Here is a 19,048-nt window from a genome sequence, read left to right as displayed (position 1 = left end):
CTGGGGTGGGAAGACCCCCTGGAGGAGGGCATGGAAGCCCACTCCAGTATTCTTGCCTGCAGAATCCCACGGACAGAGGAGCCTGGCGGGCTACAGTCCATAGGGTTGCAAAGAGGCAGAATGACTGGAGCAACTTAGCACGCATGCTGTACAGTAGGAGCTTTCTGTTTATCTAGAAATATTTAATAGTTTGTATCTGCTAATCCCAAACTTCTAATTTATTCCTCTCCCGCCCCCTTCCCCCTTTGGTAACCATAAGTTTGTTTTCTAAGTCTGCTTCTGTTTTATAAATTAGTTCACATGTATCAGTTTTTAGATTCTACCTAAAAGTGATATCATATATTTGTCTTTCTCTGTCTGACTTATTTCACTTAGTATGATCATCTGTAGATATATATATATATATACACACACGTATATACACACACACAGAGATACACGGACATAAACATACACAGACACACACACAGATACACAGACACACACACAGGCATACAGAGACACATAGAGGCATTCAGAGACATACACACAGATACATAGACACAGACACACACAGGCATACACAGACACACACACAGGCACACACAGACACACACAGGCATACACAGACACACACAGATACATAGACAGACAGATACATAGACACACACAGAGGCATACACAGACACACACAGAGGCATACACAGACACACACAGGCATACACAGACACACACACAGATACATAGATACACAGGCATACACAGACATACACACAGGCACACACAGACACACACAGGCATACACAGACAGACACAGATACATAGACAGACACAGATACATAGACAGACACAGATACATAGACACACACAGAGGCATACACAGACACACACACAGATACACAGACACACACAGGCACACACAGACACACAGGCATACAGAGACACAAACATAGATATACACAGACACACACAGAGTTACACAAACATACACACAGATATAGCAGACACACACGGAGACAGACACGCAGACAGACACGTCCACGTGCACACACGCACACAGAGGCACATACACCCCAGACCAAGGGCGTGGCCTGGGTCAGCAGAAGCAGAAACCCTCTGTCTTTCCCTGTCTCCCCTCACTGACCCTTTACCCTCAGAAATCGGAGGCTGCTGGGTTCCCAGGCCCCTTGATGTGCCCCTGACCTCTGCTCTGTGAAGCTCCTCTAAGCGCCGGGAGTCGTCAGTAGCGGGCGGGGAGACCCTAGCCCTCCATCACCGGAAGCTTTGCAGGGGTGGCTGCCGCCCCATTGTCTGCAACGACGGTGACGTGATGTCACCCCAGAGGGCGCGCTTTCCTGTTGATACCTGCCGCCCCGCAACAATGAGCACAAAAATAGACTCTTCCTGCGTCGCCCAGGCTTCAAAGGGACCAACAAAATGGTTTAGCAGATGCCTTGGTGGACATTGGACATTTTTTAAAGTTGCTCTTTTTGGCACGTGGGAATGAAGGTGACTTGGACATAGCAGCATCAGGGCGTGCCGCAGTGGCAGAGGGCTTGACGGCGGGCAGCATTCCTGACCAGAGGGCAGGCGGCGTTCCCATCCACTGTTCTGAGTCCGCTTAACGTGGTGACAGAGCTGAGGCTGAGGTGTGGGATGACCTGGATAAGGATCTTCACATACCCGGAGGGCATTGCTGGGAAGGTGGGGGAGGATTGTGCATCTTGTTCCAGAGCCCGGTCCTGCACTCCCAGGCAGGGGAGAGGCAGGCTGGGGGTTGCTGAGATCACCTTCTCACAGGGATTGGCTGGCTGGGGATGGAAGAAGCTCAGCCTTGCCGGGACTCTGCAGTTCCCCCAAGGCACAGCTCCAGCCTCATCTGGAAGATGTGAGAGGACCCCTCTACCCAGGGAAGAATTTTATTTCCCCTAAAGTGATGTCTCTTAGGTTTCCTCGAATACAGAAAAAGATGAAGAAGAAAACAAAAAAGGTCCCTAATCCACTACCTAGGAAACTAGCACAGGTGAAAAATTATTGAAAAGTGTTCAAAGTTATTTTTGAATGAATGAATGAATGGATGAATGAATGTATTTAGTTTTGGTCGCAGCGGGTCTCCGTGGCTGCGCATGGGCTGTCGCTAGTCGCAGCGAGCGGAGGCTGTCTCTAGCTGCACTGTGCGGGCTTCTCTTGCTGCCCAGCACGGGCTCCAGGCTCACGGCTTCGGTAGTTGCGGCTCTCAGGCTCCGGAGCGCAGGCTTAGTTGCCCTGAGGCATGTGGAATCTTCCCGGATCAGGGATCAAACCTGTGATCTCTGCACTGGCAGGCGGATTCCTATCCACTGCGCCACCAGGGAAGTCCTACATTTATTTCTATTTATTTATTTTTTGGCTGTACCATGGGGCACGTGGGATCTTAGTTCTCCGGCCAGGGACCAAACCTGTGTGCCCTGCAGTGGAAGGGCAGATTCTTAACCACTGGGCGACCGGGGAAGTCCCTTGAAAAGCATTTAAAAATGGGGTGTCTTTGTTTTATTCTGGCCGTACTGCACCTCTTATGGGATCTTAGTTCCCCGACCAGGGATGGAACCCAAGCCCTCACCAGTATAGAGTCCTAACCACTGAACAGCCAGGGAATTCTCAAAACTATTATTTTAAATTCTACCTGTTCTAGTTTATGTTGGAAGTGGAAAGGGAGGCTTGTGATTTTTAGCTGGAGCCAGGTGGTGGGAGGTCTTGATAATCCTTGAATCTCAGTTTTACTCAGATGAGCTCAAGTGGGTTTTTTGTACTTTGAGGGGCAAAGTTGGCATCCAAAAGCTGAGGTGTTCAACCAAAGAAGCTGTTTTGAGAAACATTTCTGAGTTGCTCTCAGCCCTCAGGATCAGATTGCTTGAAACATTGCACCTCTTCAGGGCAGAAACTTCCAGAAGGAAATGAATCCCATTTATTGCCAAACCTGTTGGGTTTGTTTCTTTAAACGTAAATCTCCACAACTTCCACCCAGACCTGTTGTATTATCAGAATTGGACCTATAAAGTAATACAAGTCCTCTCTTGGGGTTGTAACCAGAGAGCCCGTTCATTAGGGCCCTGGTTGCATTCCTTGCCACCCCATGGGGGAGGGGGAGAGGCTTTGGAGCAAGGCCTGTAGTGGACAGTTATGGACCGACCTGTCTGCTCAGGAAAGCATTCCTCCCCTTTGCTGGTTCTGTGGCCTGTCCCACCCTGTCTCTGGTCCCATGCTTGAAAAGTGAAAGTGTTAGTCCCTCAGTGGTGTCTGACTCTTTGTGACCCCATGGACTGCAGCCCACCAGGCTCCTCTGTCCATGGGATTCTCCAGGTAAGAATACTGGAGTGGGTAACCATTCCTTTCTCCAGGGGATCTTCCCAACCCAGGGATCGAACCTGGGTCTCCTGCATTGTAGGGAGATTTCTTACCGTCTGAGCTACCAGGGGAGCAAGCCCATGTTGTTTCAGATTTCATTCTGTAGGCCGCAGTCATTGGCTGGTCTCTGACCCCAAATAAGCCAATCACACTATTCAGTCTCTTCCCGCTATAATTGGTACCAAGATCCACCCCAAACTGGGCCAGAGGCAAGAGTGCACCGCTCTCAGATGGTGGAGCTGAAGATGAGCGCCTGAGCGTCCGGATGGCCACGCCCTCCAGGCCTGGGAGAAGTTCACTGCAGAGTGAAGACAGTGCCGGGTGTGGGAGTCGTGTTTCCAGAAGGTGGCCGTGGCCACATGCCTCGCGCGACACGCATTTCCAGAGCCTGGCCACTCCCCATCAAGAGGAGGAGTTTACGGACTTCAGTGGTAAAGGGTCCAGTGGTCAAGGATCCGTCTGCCAGTGCAGGGGGCACGAGTTCCATCCCTGGTCAGGAACTGAGATCCCACAAGCTTCAGGGTGCACCCAAAAAAGAAAAAAAAGGAGAAGTTTATAACTATCCCCAACCCTGGAAATAGGCTGAGCCTTTCTCACTGCCTTCCCTGATGGAGGAGGGTGGAGGGGTGCCCTCTGACTCTGAGGCCAGCTCATAGGAGGCAACACACAACACAGCTCCCCCAGCACCCCCTCTTGGGCTTGCCCTCAGAATCCAGCTCTCATGCAGTGAGTAGCCACATGGAGTGACCCGTCCCTGGGGCGCTCGGCCCAGCTGACAGAACCAGCTTGCAGCATGTTGCCTTGCCTTAGAAGCAGAGTTCCTGCCTTTTGCTGAGGCTGCCAGTCAGACATCACATGGAGCAGAAAGGAGCCTTCTTTTCTCTGCCAGACTCTATCTCATGCAGATTCACGAGTGTAATAAGGGACTGTTGTTGTTTTACTTTATCTTTAATCTTTTATTTTCTTGTTTTTTGACGGCACCCCACGACATTCGGGATCTTAGTTCCCCAACATAGGGTAGAACCCCTGCCCCCTGCAGTGGGAAGCAGTGTCTTAACCGCTGGACCGCAGGGAAGCCCTACTGTTATTGTTTCAATCTACTGATTTTTGAGGTGGTTTGTGACCGTACACAGCTGTTATACTTGGGAACATGGAGAGTCACAGCAGATTTTTTTTTTTTTTTGAAGTCTAGTTAATGTACAGTATTGTTTAGTTTCGAGTACACAGCAAACGGATTCAGTTATCCACATGTATGTGTGCATGTATATTTTCCGTCACAGGTTACTCCAAGATACTGAGCAGCATTCCCTGTGCTATACAATAGGACCTTGCTATTTACCTGTTTTATGTTTCGTATAGTAATGTGTATCCGTTAATCCCAAACTCCTAGTCTCAGTGGTTTTCGAGTGCTTAGTTCCAACATCTGTGAAGTCTACCAGCACCTTCTTGAGATAATGAAAGCCTTGCAAAATCCCCTTTTATCTGAGATCATTGGGTTTCTGTCACTTGCTGTCAAGAGAATCCTGGTTAACGCTGGTGGTCATGATTAAGAAGGAATTCTGCTGAAATAAGACAATTTCCTGACACCTGTGGGTCCTGGTACATTCCCCAACATACTAACCTCTAGACAACCGGATTTCAAGATGAATAAAATTGCCCCCCAACCCACCCACCATCACCTTTAAAAAAAAATCTGTAGTTACAGAGTTGCCAACTTTAATCTTGCTACATTAGACCACTTTCTAAAAAATCAATGTCTATCTGTTTTTACTATTATCTTGTACAAAAGAAGATATTTGAACATTAAAAATCTCGGAAGGGAATTCCCTGGCAGTCCACTGGTTAGGATTCCGTGCTCTCACTGCCAAGGGCCTGGGTTCAGTCCCTGGTTGGGGAAGTAAGATCTCACAGGTCCAGTGGCTCCTCCCCACCTCCTAACCCCCAAATGAAGGAAAGACATCACCCCAGAGTAGAGTCTTTTAAATTGAATATATCTGGGGACTTCCCTGGTGGTTCAGTGGTAAGACACTGCACTCCCACTGCAGAGGCAGGGACTTCACCCCTGCTCAGGGAGCTAAGATCCCACATGCTTCGAGGTACGGCCAAAAATTGAAAAAAAAAAAGGCTTTTTAAAATGAATATATTTGGCATCGAGCAAAATTTACCACATTGACATTTTTTGTGTGTTTTGCTTTTTAGATGTATTTATTTGTAATTGAAGGATAATTGCTTGACAATGTCGTGTTGGTTTCTGACACATTGACTTTTTTTCTCCTTTCATTACGGCACAGTGAAAATTTATCATCGCCAGGATTTGGACATTGGTAGCTGGATATTGGAAAATGTTCTGGGTTTTGCAGGCAGAGGGGAGGAGAGTTGAGGACAGATAGCACGGTCTATTCAACTAACTTTAACAAACTAACTTTAAAGAACTAAGTTTAACGTACCTTGGGATGGTGGATAAAGAGGTGACAGGCTTGGCATGGCTGACCCCTTCCTAGCAGCGTTTTGTCCAGAACTTGCCTTCTCCGCAGAGATCCAGATGTCAGTGAGGACCTGGATTCATGAAGCCACATTGGATATAATGGTTGGTATGTGGATTTGAGAACCAGGAGAGGGCCAGGTTTCAATCTCAGTGTTACCACTTTTTTTTAAATTAATAGCTTGGACAACTTACTTCTTAGTTTCCCTGACTGTAAAGTAGGAATGTTTTAGGTTGAATTTCTCATAAATAGACCTGAAGAGTAGGATTCATGTGAAAGTTATGTATTCGTAAGTGTTCCCAGAAGAAACCCACAGGGGAAGTAGATGGTGGGACCAGGTCCTGTGGCCTCAGGGCCTCAGGGATTAAGGGCTCCTGGGGAAGGTCTGTAAACTGCCAGGCAGAGGACAGGCCACCAAGAGAATTAGACTAGGGAGCTTGTGTGCAGGGAAGTGGTCAGGAAATCCAAGGGATGTAAAATGGGGGCAGCACCAACTAGGGGATAATATTCATACTTAGCACCTCATTTAGTGGTTGTGCTTGGCACTTAGTCACTTGGTAATTTAAAAAGAAAGACAAGGCAGAGAAGAAGAAGAGGAGGGGGAGGAGGAGGAAGAGGAGGAGGGGAGGACGAAGGGGGAGGACGGAGAGCAGGCAGTCTAGGGAGTGCTGACGTCCTGTGTAGCTGTCATTCTTAAAAGGAAGAAGCAGAACTGGCCAGGCTCAGACTTTATCTTTTTTTTTCAACCTCTTGGCCACATCTCACGGCATTCGGGATCATAGGTCCCTGACCAGAGGTTGAACCTTTGCCCCCCGCAGTGGAACTGCAGATCTTAACCACTGGACCATCAAGAAAATCCCTCAAACTCATGTCTTAACTTTTCATGACCAAAGTACAAAGCCAAGGGTAACCCATGCGGGCTAAATCAGGCCTCCTCTCCTCGAGTCTTTTTTTTTATTCCATGTTTAAAGGTCACACTCCATTTACAGTTATTACAAATATTGGCTATATTCCCCATGTTGTACAATACATCCTTGAGCCTAACTTATATCCAAGGGTTTGTATGTCCTGCTCCCCAACTCCTATATTACCCCTCCCCACAGCTGGTGACCATGTTTTTCTCTGAATCTGTGACTCTGCTTCTTTTTTTGTTACATCCACTAGGTTGTTGTATTTTTTATTTTATTTATTTATTTTTAATTTAAATTTATTTATTTTAATTGGAGGCTAATTACTTTACAATATTGTATTGGTTTTGCCATACATCAACATGAATCCACCACGGGTGTACACGTGTTTGCCATCTAGAACCCCCCTCCCACCTCCCTCCCCGTACCATCCCTCTGGGTCATCCCAGTGCACCAGCCCCAAGCATCCTGTATCCTGTATCGAACCTGGACTGGTGGTTTGCCAGAGTCCAGCTCCAGCAGCCAGGCATTCAACATGAAGGGGTGAGCGGTGTCAGCGAAAAACTGAGGCAGCCTCTCAGTTTTCTTGGACTGCCTGTTTATTTCAAGCTTATGATTCTCTTTTATACTTTTACAAAAGCATTAGGTCAGAGGTTTGATATTTTTAGTTCCCATTGACCCAGGTTTATTTTTCTCCAAAAATCATTGTTGCCCCTCAAAAGGAGTTTCTGCCTAAGCGATTCTCTTACCTACTATTTCTCGTGTGTCCTTGTGAATTCACTGTAACTCATGCTAACGTCTGGGCTGCATACCACATTCCTCAGTTTATTTCTCATCTTTCTAAGTCCTGTTTGCCCCTAGTATCCTAAGCTCACTATTTCTAAGAAAGGGCTTCTAGCTAATATCTCTAAAGTCCCTAATTTCTATAAGCTATAGTAGAATGTGCTAACATTACAACATTCTTTAAATCTTTAGCTTCTAACTATTTTAATTATTCCTAAGCCCTAAATTCAGCAAACTCTTTTGCCATAAACACTTTCCTCACAAATAGGCTTCAGATAGCAATCCCTCCCATGGTCTCAAGCTGCAGCCTCTGTGCTCACCCTGGAACACTCTTCTGCAAAAGTCCTTGAACAAATGTCAGTGATTAACTTTATGAGTTATTCTCTGAGCACAGCTGCAGAAGGCTTTATGCCTTCTCATGCTCCTCTCAAAAACAATAAGCACCTTAATATTCTCTTCAGTCAACTCAGCCGAGGAAAGGAAAAAACAAGTCAGAATCACAAAGCCTACCTCCTTTATTCCAGGTCCGGGCCTACGGAACAAAGGGAGGGGGTTTAGGGCCATGCCTCCATTTTGCCAGTAATGCCTAACGTGGCTCCTGGCAGCAATTCATTTCTTATATGATATTGTACATGTTTCAATGCCATTCTCCCAAATCAACCCACCCTCTCCCTCTCCCACAGAGTCCAAAAGACTGTTCTATACATCTGTGTCTCTTTTGCTGTCTCACATACAGGGTCATTGTTACTATCTTTCTAAATTCCATATATATGTGTTAGAATACTGTATTGGTGGTTTTCTTTCTGGCTTACTTCACTCCGTATAATGGGCTCCAGTTTCATCCACCTCATTAGAACTGATTCAAATGAATTCTTTTTAATGGCTGAGTAATACTCCATTGTGTATATGTACCACAGCTTTCTGATCCATTCGTCTGCTGATAGACATCTAGGTTGCTTCCATGCCCTGGCTATTATAAACAGTGCTGCGATGAACATTGGGGTACACGTGTCTCTTTCAGTTCTGGTTTCCTCGGTGTGTATGCCCAGCAGTGGGATTGCTGGGTCATGTGGCAGTTCTATTTGCAATTTTTTAAGGAATCTCCACACTGTTCTCCATAGTGGCTGTACTAGTTTTCATTCCCACCAACAGTGTAAGAGGGTTCCCTTTTCTCCACACCCTCTCCAGCATTTATTGCTTGTAGACTTTTGGATCGCAGCCATTCTGACTGGCGTGAAATGGTACCTCATTGTGGTTTCGATTTGCATTTCTCTGATAATGAGTGATGTTGAGCATCTTTTCATGTGTTTGTTAGCCATCTGTATGTCTTCTTTGGAGAAATGTCTGTTTAGTTCTTTGGCCCATTTTTTGATTGGGTCGTTTATTTTTCTGGAATTGAGCTGCAGGAGTTGCTTGTATATTTTTGAGATTATTTGTTTGTCAGTTGCTTCATTTGCTATTATTTTCTCCCATTCTGAAGGCTGTCTTTTCACCTTGCTTAGAGTTTCCTTTGTTGTGCAGAAGCTTTTAATTTTAATTAGGTCCCATTTGTTTATTTTTGCTTTTATTTCCAATATTCTGGGAGGTGAATCATAGAGAATCCTGCTGTGATTTATGTCGGAGAATGTTTTGTCTATGTTCTCCTCTAGGAGTTTTATAGTTTCTGGTCTTACATTTAGATCTTTAATCCATTTTAAGTTTATTTTTGTGTATGGTGTTAGAAAGTGTTCTAGTTTCATTCTTTTACAAGTGGTTGACCAGTTTTCCCAGCACCACTTGTTAAAGAGATTGTCTTTTCTCCATTGTATATTCTTGCCTCCTTTGCCAAAGATAAGGTGTCCATAGGTGTGTGGATTTGTCTCTGGGCTTTCTGTTTTGTTCCACTGACCTATATTTCTGTCTTTGTGCCAGTACCATACTGTCTTGATGACTGTGGCTTTGTAGCAGAGCCTGAAGTCAGGCAGGTTGATTCTTCCAGTTCCGTTCTTCTTTCTCAAGATTGCTTTGGCTATTTGAGGTTTTTTTGTATTTCCATACAAACTGTGAACTGGTTCTTTTTTGTTACATCCACTAGGTTGTTGTATTTTTTAGATTCCACATGTAAGTGATATCACACAGTATTTGTCTTTCTTCATCTGACTTCCTTCACTTAGTATGATCATCTCTAGTTGCATCCATGTTGCTGCAAATGGCAAAATCTTGTTCTTTTTTATGGCTGAGTAGTATTCCATTGTTGGAGAAGGGCATGGTAACCAACTCCAGTATTCTTGCCTGGAGAATTCCATGGACAGAGAAGCCTGGCAGGCTGCAGTCCATGGGGTCACAAAGAGTCAGACACAACTGAGCAACTAGCACACACACACAGTATTCCATTGTACCACTGAATATTCTTTTGAATCTTAAAGAGAACGTTCCTCCCACCGGTAGGTGGAGGCTGTGTAGCCCTATCCAAATTCCCTTTCCTGGCTGGCACCCCCGTTCTCTAGCTGCAGCTGAGTTTTGGCTCAGAGATGCCTGCCCCCTGCATGAGAAGGTGTGTACCCCCCCACAAGCCATGAACAGGCTGATGTAGTTTAAATAAACAAGCCCAGCTCCCCTGCCCCAAGGTGGATGCTGCTGCTCCAGGGTTCCTCTGAGCAGGCTGAGGCTGGACTTTGGCTGAACTCTCATCTTCATGGGCCTTCAGTCCCTGGCCCTATCCTGCCTCCCTTCATCTCTTACAGGTTTTTCCTGAGATAACAACCTCAATAAATCACATGCACAGGACAGCCTCAGCTCCAGCTCTGCTTTTAGGGAAGTCAGTCAAAGATAAATGGTTTAGGAGGAAGAGGTGTCAGAAGAACCAAGTCTTAGAGCCCTTACTCACTGGATGATCTTAGGTTAAGATACTTGATTTTTCTGGGTCCTGGTTTCTTTTTTAAAAATGTCAAAGTATAGTTGATTTGTAATGTTGTGTTTAGTTTTTTTCTGTACAGCAAATGTATCTTTTCATATTCTTTTTCATTATGGTTTGTCACAGGGTATTGAATATAGTTCCTGCTGTACAGTAGGACCTTGTTGATTATCCTTCTTGTATACAAGAGTTTGTATCTGCTAACCTCAAACTTTCAATCCTTCTCTCCCCTACCCCATCCACCTTGACAATCACATCTGTTCTCTATATCTGTGTGTCTGTTTTTGTTTTTAGATATGTCATTTTGTATTATATTTTAGATTCCACATATAAGTGACATTATATAATATTTGTCTTTATCTGACATACTTCCCTTAAAATGATAATCTTTGGGTTCATCCATGTTGCTGCAAATGTCATTATTTTATTTTATTTATGGCCAAGTAATATTCTACTGTGTGTATGTACCACATCTCTATTCATCTGTCGACGGACATTTAGGTTGCTTCTGTGTCTTGGCTATTGTAAATAGTACTGCTATGAACATAGGGGTGTATGTATCTCTCTGAATTATACTTTTGTCTGAATATATGCCCAGGAGTGGTAATGCTGAATAATCTAGTAGTTATATTTGTAGTTTTTTGAGGAACCTTCATACTGTTCTCCATAGTGGCTGCTCCAACTTACATTCTAACCAACAGTATAGGGAGGGTTCCCTTTTCTCTGCACCCTCTCTAGCATTTCTTGTTTGTAGACTTTTTAATGATGTGAGCCGTAGCTACTTTATGTGTTCATTCATTCATTAATGTACATTGGGCTAATCATGTGACCTACTTGCAAGATGGTTAAGAAATTACAAGGGGATGGCAGCCCACTCCAGTACTCTTGCCTGGAAAATCCCATGGACAGAGGAGCCTGGTGGGCTGCAGTCCATGGGGTCGCTAAGAGTCAGACACGACTGAGCGACTTCACTTTGACTCTTCACTTTCATGCATTGGAGAAGGAAATGGCAACCCACTCCAGTGTTCTTGCCTAGAGAGTCCCAGGGTTGGGGGAGCCTGGAGGGCTGCCGTCTCAGGGGTCACACAGAGTCGGACACGACTGAAGCAACTCAGCAACAGCAGCAGCATAATTCATTGCAACTATAATATGAATGCCCAATACAAACTGTAAGGCTCAAAAATGTAAGGCTTACTTTAGGGGTGTACTCCTACCACCCACCACCATTATAGCACTTAACACCATACACTCTTTTTTTTTCCTTTGTGCTATTGTCCGGTTTTAATTTTTTTTTTTAATTTTTAATTTTTAATTTTTTTTAATTTTTACTTTACAATTCTGTATTGGTTTTGGCATACATTGACATGAATCCAGCACGAACACCATACACTCTTAAGATTCACATCCCTCAAGGGAGAGAGGAGTATATTTTCCTCCACCCTAGAAATGACTATATTTCTTCAAATCTGAAATTCTGTGAAATGTAAGATACATTATTATTGTATATACAATTGAGAAAGAAAATAAAAGCCCTGTCAATGAAATTAGGAGACACTGACTCCTTACCACTTGGAATTTTAATTTTGTATTGATTGATAGAGCTGTTTTCAGTTCAGTTCAGTTCAGTCTCTCTGTCGTGTCCAACTCTTTGAGACCCTATGGAGTGCAGCACGCCAGGCCTCCCTGTCCATCACCAACTCCTGAAGTTTACTCAAACTCATGTCCATCGAGTTGGCGATGCCATCCAACCATCTCATCCTCTGTCGTCCCCTTCTCTGCCTGCCTTCATTCTTTCCCAGCATCAGGGTCTTTTCAAATGCGTCAGTTCTTCACATCAGGTGGCCAAAGGATTGGAGTTTCAGCTTCAGCATCAGTCCTTTCAATGAATATTCAGGACTGATTTCCTTTAGGATTCACTGGTTGGATCTCCTTGCAATCCAAGGGACTCTCAAGAGTCTTCTCCAACACCACAGTTCAAAAGCATCAATTCTTCTGTGCTCAGCTTTCTTTATAGTCCAATTCTCACATCCATACATGACCACTGGAAAAACCATAGCCTTGACTAGACGGACCTTTGTGGGCAAAGTAATGTCTCTGCTTTTTAATATGCTGTCTAGGTAGGTCATAACTTTTCTTCTAAGAGCTGTTTTAGACATATTTTATTTCCATCACTTTATTTTGAAAATTTTCAACCGTACAATTAGTTTTTGTATGTGGTATGAAGTAGGGGATGGGATTCATTTTTGTTTTCTTATAGATATCCATTGTTTCAACACCATTTGTTGAAAAAGATGTTCTTTTCTTCCTGGATTTCTTTGGCCTTTTAAATAAACTTATTTAGGCATAGATTTTATCATATATCCCTCTTGCATTTATGTAGGAGAATATATTTATTGATTCATGCATATATATCATGTGTATATATGATACATATTACACATATATACATACCATGTATGTAGATATAACATATATATGAGTAATAAAAGTTATAGTTGTAGTCTTATTCTTCTGAACCACTTGTCAGTCCATCCACAATCTTTGTGTGAATGTTTTTCCACATATTATTCTCTAAGACATGAAGAATATCATATATTCAGGATCTCTTTAGAAAGTACTCCACTTTTATCTCTAGAATTTTTTTCCAGTGACCTCACACCCATTTTGCAAGTTTTGATTTTGGTGCTTTCTAGATCCCTGGGTTGGGAAGAACCCCTGGAGAAGAGGATAGCATCCCACTCCAGTATTCTCACCTGGCGAATTCCTTAGATAGAGGAGCCTTGTGGGCTACACTACAGTTGGTGTGGTCACAAAGAGTCAGACACAACTGAGCAACTAATACTTCCACTTTTTTCAGATCCTACCAGAGGGGTCAATGGAAAAGTTTGTGAATCAAAAAAAAAAAAAAAGGCTAATCCAGCATCGTGTATCCAGTGCCCAGGCCTGTACCTGCCTACCAGATGATCATGAGTAAGTATTTCTTGAATAACTAAATTGATTTTTTTTTTAATCTTAAAAACTCCTCTGACCTGCTGTGTTCTCCTGTTCGGTAGTTCTGGCATATAGAAATATACTGTCATTATGTTTTCCAAGCCCCGAACCATCTGCTTACTAACTATAAAACTGTACTTGGGAATACCCACATTACCGTATTGTTTGTGTTCTTGGATTTTCCTAAAGGCACCCTCAAGAATGAAGGAAAAGATGCACCAAATGTAGGTGTTTCCAAAGTAAATTTAAACAGTGCTTTTGAGGGACTAATGCTCAGTGTGGCCAGGGAGGCAGGCTTCTCTGTTAATAGCTAAAATGTTGGTGCAGTAAGTTCTGTGATTGTGTATGCCATTTACTCCCATTTGAAGCAGTTCCAAAGTGTACTTGATGCATTTAAATAGTACTTTAAAGAAAAATACATTTTCAGTCTCATAACCACTAAGGATAAAATGTGTTTGTTCCATCAGTATCCTTTATTACTTTAAATTCAACTTATTTTTTTAATTTTTGGCCACACTTTGAGGCATATAGGACCTTAGTTCCCTGACCAGGGATTGAATCCTCACCCCCTGCATTGGAAGGCGGAGTCTTAACCACTGGAGTGCAGGGCAAGTCCTCAGCGTATTTAAACATGATATTTAAACCAATACATTGTCCATCAAAGCCCTTGAAATATTCTGCATTGACGTCTATCTAGGACAGTGACTTAATGTCGGGTTACATATAATAGTAATGGTGGCTACTAGGTCCTTCTACTGTATAGATACCTTGTAGAATAATTTTATTTGAATATAAAAATCCAATAGGCCTCATCATATTTATGGCAGGATTTCCCCTCACATATTTGGTGTTTCAAAAAGAAATGATCTAGTCAATTTCCTGGTTTGGATAGTACACCATAGTTACGTCAGACATAACTTTGAGGGGCAGCTTGGGGAACGGTGCCTGGTACTTCTGTGCTGTTTTTTAAACTGTTGATTTACTTTTGGCTGTGCTGGGTCTTCACTGCCGTGCCCGCTGTCTCTAGCTGCAGTGAACGGGGGCTGCTCTCTACTTGCGGTGCAGGGACTCCTGATTGCAGTGGCTTCTCTTGTGGAGCGCGGGCTCTAGAGCACAGGCTTATTGGTTTAATTGCTCTGAGGCATGTGGGATCTTTCCAAACCAGGGATTGAACCCGTGTCTCCGATGCTGGCAGGCAGATTCTTACCACCAAGGGAGTTCCTCTCTCTCCTATTTTTGCAACTTCTTCTGAGACTTTTCTTAGTTCAGGTGGCTTGTATATAGCAGAAATTTATTTCTTACAGCTCAGGAGGCTGGAACTCTGAAATCAGAGGGCTGGCATGATCTGGGTCTGTGAGAGGCCTCCCTTGGGTTGTATCCTTATGGAGCAGGTAGGCCGCAAGCCAGCTGTCTGGCCTCTTACGCCACTAATCCCATCTATGAAGGTTCCAGTCTCATGACCTAACTTACCTTCTAAAGCTACCACATGGGGGATTATGGCTTTGATATATGAATTTTGGTGAAGCAAATATTTAGTCCATAACAAGACTATAATAATTTCAAAATAAAAATTTTTAAAAAGAAGTGATTTTTTTGGATCACTATATCTTAGCTTTCTGATTGGAAATTGATTTTTATGCCATCAAGAAGAAAAAGAGAAATTGCCCCTTGGAAAAAGTATCTCTGCATTGCTGTTACTAATTTTTTTCACTTTTGTGCACAAAGCATAATGCTTTAAGCTTTAAAGATTTGTTTTTTAAAAATCCTACTTTAAAAAAATCCCACTTTAAAAAAATCCCACTTAACTTGAAAGTGAAAATGGTGGTTACTTCTGGATAGCGGAATAAGGAAGAACTAATTTTCATTTCTGTCATTTCTTTACTTGATAGAATATGATATAATAAATTTTTATTGCTTTAATAATTTAGGGAGGGAAACAGACTTTTCTTGAATAGCTCTAAGACTCAAATTACCCAGTGAAAATGTTCCTGAGTATTCCTCATTATCAGAGGGAAACCTTATTCCATTTTTAGTGGTCCTGAAATTTATGTTTTGGGAATAACTTCAGCATGGGAATAAATTTATACATCAAAACTATTTCTACTACTCTGATAAATAAAAGCAAACTACTGAATTAAAACTGAATCTTCGCATGCTTTTCCCCAAGCAGTCTACATGTTTTAATAAAGGATTAGATAGTTATTAAAATTTCATAAAGCAGCATTTTTATTTTTTCAAGATCAAAATATATCATTCTCCAGTCACAGCTCTCATACACTATAAATAATTTTATGTATCCAGCTGTAATATTACTGAAAATATTGAAAGAGCTTAATAATTTTTGACTGTAGGGTAGATTGCATTTCTTCCAAACTTTGGTTGTTGGATTTTTTTAACATCCAGATATGCTTGTGTGTGAGTGTGTTAGTCAGTCAGTTGTGTCCAAGTGTTTGCGACCCCATGAGCTGTAATTCGCCAGGCTCCTCTGTCCATGGAATTCTCCAAGCAAGAATACTAGAATGGGTAGCCATTCCCTTCCCCACAGAGTCTTCCTGACCCAGGGATCGAACCCAGATCTCCTGCATTGCAGGCAGATTCTTTACTGTCTGAGCCACCAGGTATACTTTACTTATTTATTTATTTGGCAGCACCACTTGGCATGTGGGATCTTAGTTCCCCAGTCAGTGATCAAACCCACACCCCCTGAAGTGGAATCGCAGAGTCTTAACCACTGGACTGCCAGGGAAGTCCCAGTAGCAGATGTTGTTAAATAAAGAGATTCTGAGATGGCAAAGTAGTACTGTATAGCACAGGGGAACTATATTCAGTATTCTGTAATAAACCCTGATGGAGAAGAATATATATGTATATTACACATACATTCCTTTTATATGTACAGGTGTGCATATATGTATGTATATCTGAATCACTTTGCTATGCACCAGAAACTAGCACCACATTGTAAATCAAGTATACTTCAATTAAAATAAACAAGGTCTTGCCTCGTGGTCCAGTGGTTAAGAGTCCACCTTCCAACTCAGGGGACACGGGTTTGATCCCCAGTCAGGACCACTAAGCCTGGGTGCTGCAACTAGAGAAGCCTAAAGGGGCAATGATGAGCCAGTGCAGCCAACATGAAAGAGAAAAACAGATTCTGGGATCACGCCTGTGCTTGAAACGCTTCCCGGCTTTTGGTCACGTTCATCTCCTTTGTTTTCCTCTGCTTGGGATATGGTTGTAATTCTTATTTCTTCCCCAGCATACTAATGGTCAGTTGCTGATTAGCTAATGGGCTCCAGCATGATTCAGTAAATAGAATGAAATCCTTAGCAATGGGCTTAGTCAATCTAACTCAGTAGGAAATATTGGTCCGTTGGTGACTGGTAGTTAATCCTCCAGTAAACAACTGTCTCTGTAGGGAGACACCTAGACCCAGCGTGACCTGCAGTAGAGTTAGGGTGAGCAGGTTGATTAACGATGTTTTGTTAGTTTTAGGTGTATAGCAGAATGATTCAGTTAAACATATACATGCGTCTATTCTTTTCCCATTTAGGTTATTACAGAGCATTAAGCAGAATCCATGTGTTACAGAATAGATCCTTGTTGGTTATCTATTTTAAATACAGCAATGTATGCATGTCAGTCCCAAGCTTGCAATCTATCCTTACCCCAAACACTTGAAAGTCATTTTTAAAAGCAAGATTGCCCAGCACAGTTTTTGAAAGTTGTGTGGGCATTTGGATACATGGAGAAGGTTAAATATAATTAATTCCTGGAACAAGTGTGCTATCTATATAGTAGTTTAATATCAAAGTTAATACACCAAAGCCAATGGAGTCATTATTTGAAAGCTCCCATCCAAATCTTTCCTTTTTCACCCATTGCTGTTTTCCCAGAAGTTTTTAAAACTGCAGTGCTAACAACAGCAGGTAATTATATATGCTGTCTGGCTTAAAGAGTAAATCAATTTTGTTTGTAATTCCCCCCAGAGATCTATATGACAGGGAATTCTGTTTTACACTTTTCTTTTCCATAATGGCAATAAATAGCACAAGATAACTGATATGAAACCAACTATTTAAAATTTACCTGCTTAGGTGACTTCCCTGGTGGTCCAGTGGTTAGGACTTCGCCTTCTAGTGCAGGAAGTGCGGGTTGGATCCCTGGTCGGGGAGCTAAGATCCTACATGCCTCAGGGCCCAAACACCAAAATATGAAACAGAAGCAATATTTCAAAATCTATGAAGACTTTAAAAATGGCCCACACCCTGGGGGCAGCCCTGATTACAGTGGCTCTTGTGGTGCCTTGAAGAGAAGAGAACAAGATGAGCATGAAGGGTCTTGAAATTCAGCAACAGAAAAAAACAAGATTCTTATGGAGCTTCCTGCCTGCTGTAACCATTGTGGAAGTTTGGAGGCATGGCCCCCTCCTACCCTACAAGCGGAAAGGTATCTGTCCTACTCTTCCCCTGCCTCACATACAGAATGTTTATGTGCTTCATCCAATCAGCAAATGACTTGCAAGACCCCGTCCCATTGCTTTGTCCCCCAGCTATTAAAGCAGACCAAAGACCCCCATCCGGAGCTCCTCTCGCCCATTGGAAGCCGGCTTGCTGTATTCTCAGTGATTCCCCACCCTCACCCCGCTCTAATAAACTTTATTCTTCTTTCAAAAAAAAAAAATGGCCCACATTTAAAATAAAATCTACTTGCTTAGATATTCTCAGTTGAAAAAGAAAACATTTTTCGAGAGGGACTTAGAACCTATAAAGTAAATTTTCTGCGTGGGTTCTTAATGGCTGTGCCTATTGACAAATACGTGTTTTCCCAAATCAGCTGTTGGGGGTGGGGGTGAGGTGGGCTGCGCATGCTCTGTGTACAGAGGCATTTAGAAAGAGCAAAGTCTTGTTTGCTGTCCAAACAGGCCCCTCCAATGGGGCAGGTTAGAAATTATATTTGCATGTGTATTGCAGATACCTGAGTACTAGGTACATTGTGAGAGGAAAAAAAAGAAAACCTGAATACTTGTTACATGAATTTTGACAAATATGGGTTGTCTCTGGCTTGGTTGCTGGATCCAGGCCACTGTAGAGAAGAATATTAGGTTCAGGTCCTAGTCTTTTTTCATATATATTTATTTTTGGCTGCACAGGTCTTAGTTGCAGCCTGCAGGATATTCAGTCTTTGTTGGGGAGTGTGGGATCTTTGCTTGTGGTGTGCGAGCTCTTAGTTGGGCTGTGTGTGGGATCTAGTTCCCTGACCCGGGATCGAACCTGGGCCCCCTGCATTGGGAGCACAGAATCTTAACCACTGGACCACCAGGGAAGTCCCAGGCTTTTGCAGTTTTGAGGGTCCTCTTGAAGAAAGAAAACATACAATTGTGAATACAAAATCAGGCAAGAAATGTAAAGGCATTGGTAGGGACCCCCACTGAGCTTTTGGAAGGGCCTGTGCAATAGAGGAGCTTGTGGCCGTGACCTTCATGGTAAGTATACCTCTGAGTCTACAACCAACAGCATTAGAATGTCAGCTCCAGAGGTCAGGGATTTCTTTTTTCTTTTTTAAAGTATAGTCGATTTACAGTATTTCAAAGTAACAGTAAAATGATTCAATTATACAAGCATGCA

General features: G+C 43.0%; 1 non-coding gene across 1 annotated transcript; it reads right to left on the bottom strand.

The window, feature by feature from the left end:
• Nucleotides 1–18,673: 18,673 nt before the first annotated feature.
• Nucleotides 18,674–18,746, bottom strand: TRNAG-CCC. The gene has a single exon. It is a non-coding gene; the product is annotated as a tRNA-Gly (tRNA).
• Nucleotides 18,747–19,048: the final 302 nt, after the last annotated feature.

Source organism: Oryx dammah, unplaced genomic scaffold (assembly GCF_014754425.2).
Source record: "Oryx dammah isolate SB20612 unplaced genomic scaffold, SCBI_Odam_1.1 HiC_scaffold_9, whole genome shotgun sequence".
Lineage (NCBI taxonomy): Eukaryota > Metazoa > Chordata > Mammalia > Artiodactyla > Bovidae > Oryx > Oryx dammah.
The sequence above is the reverse complement of the archived record's forward strand: the minus strand, read 5'-3'. Positions and strand labels throughout refer to the sequence as shown.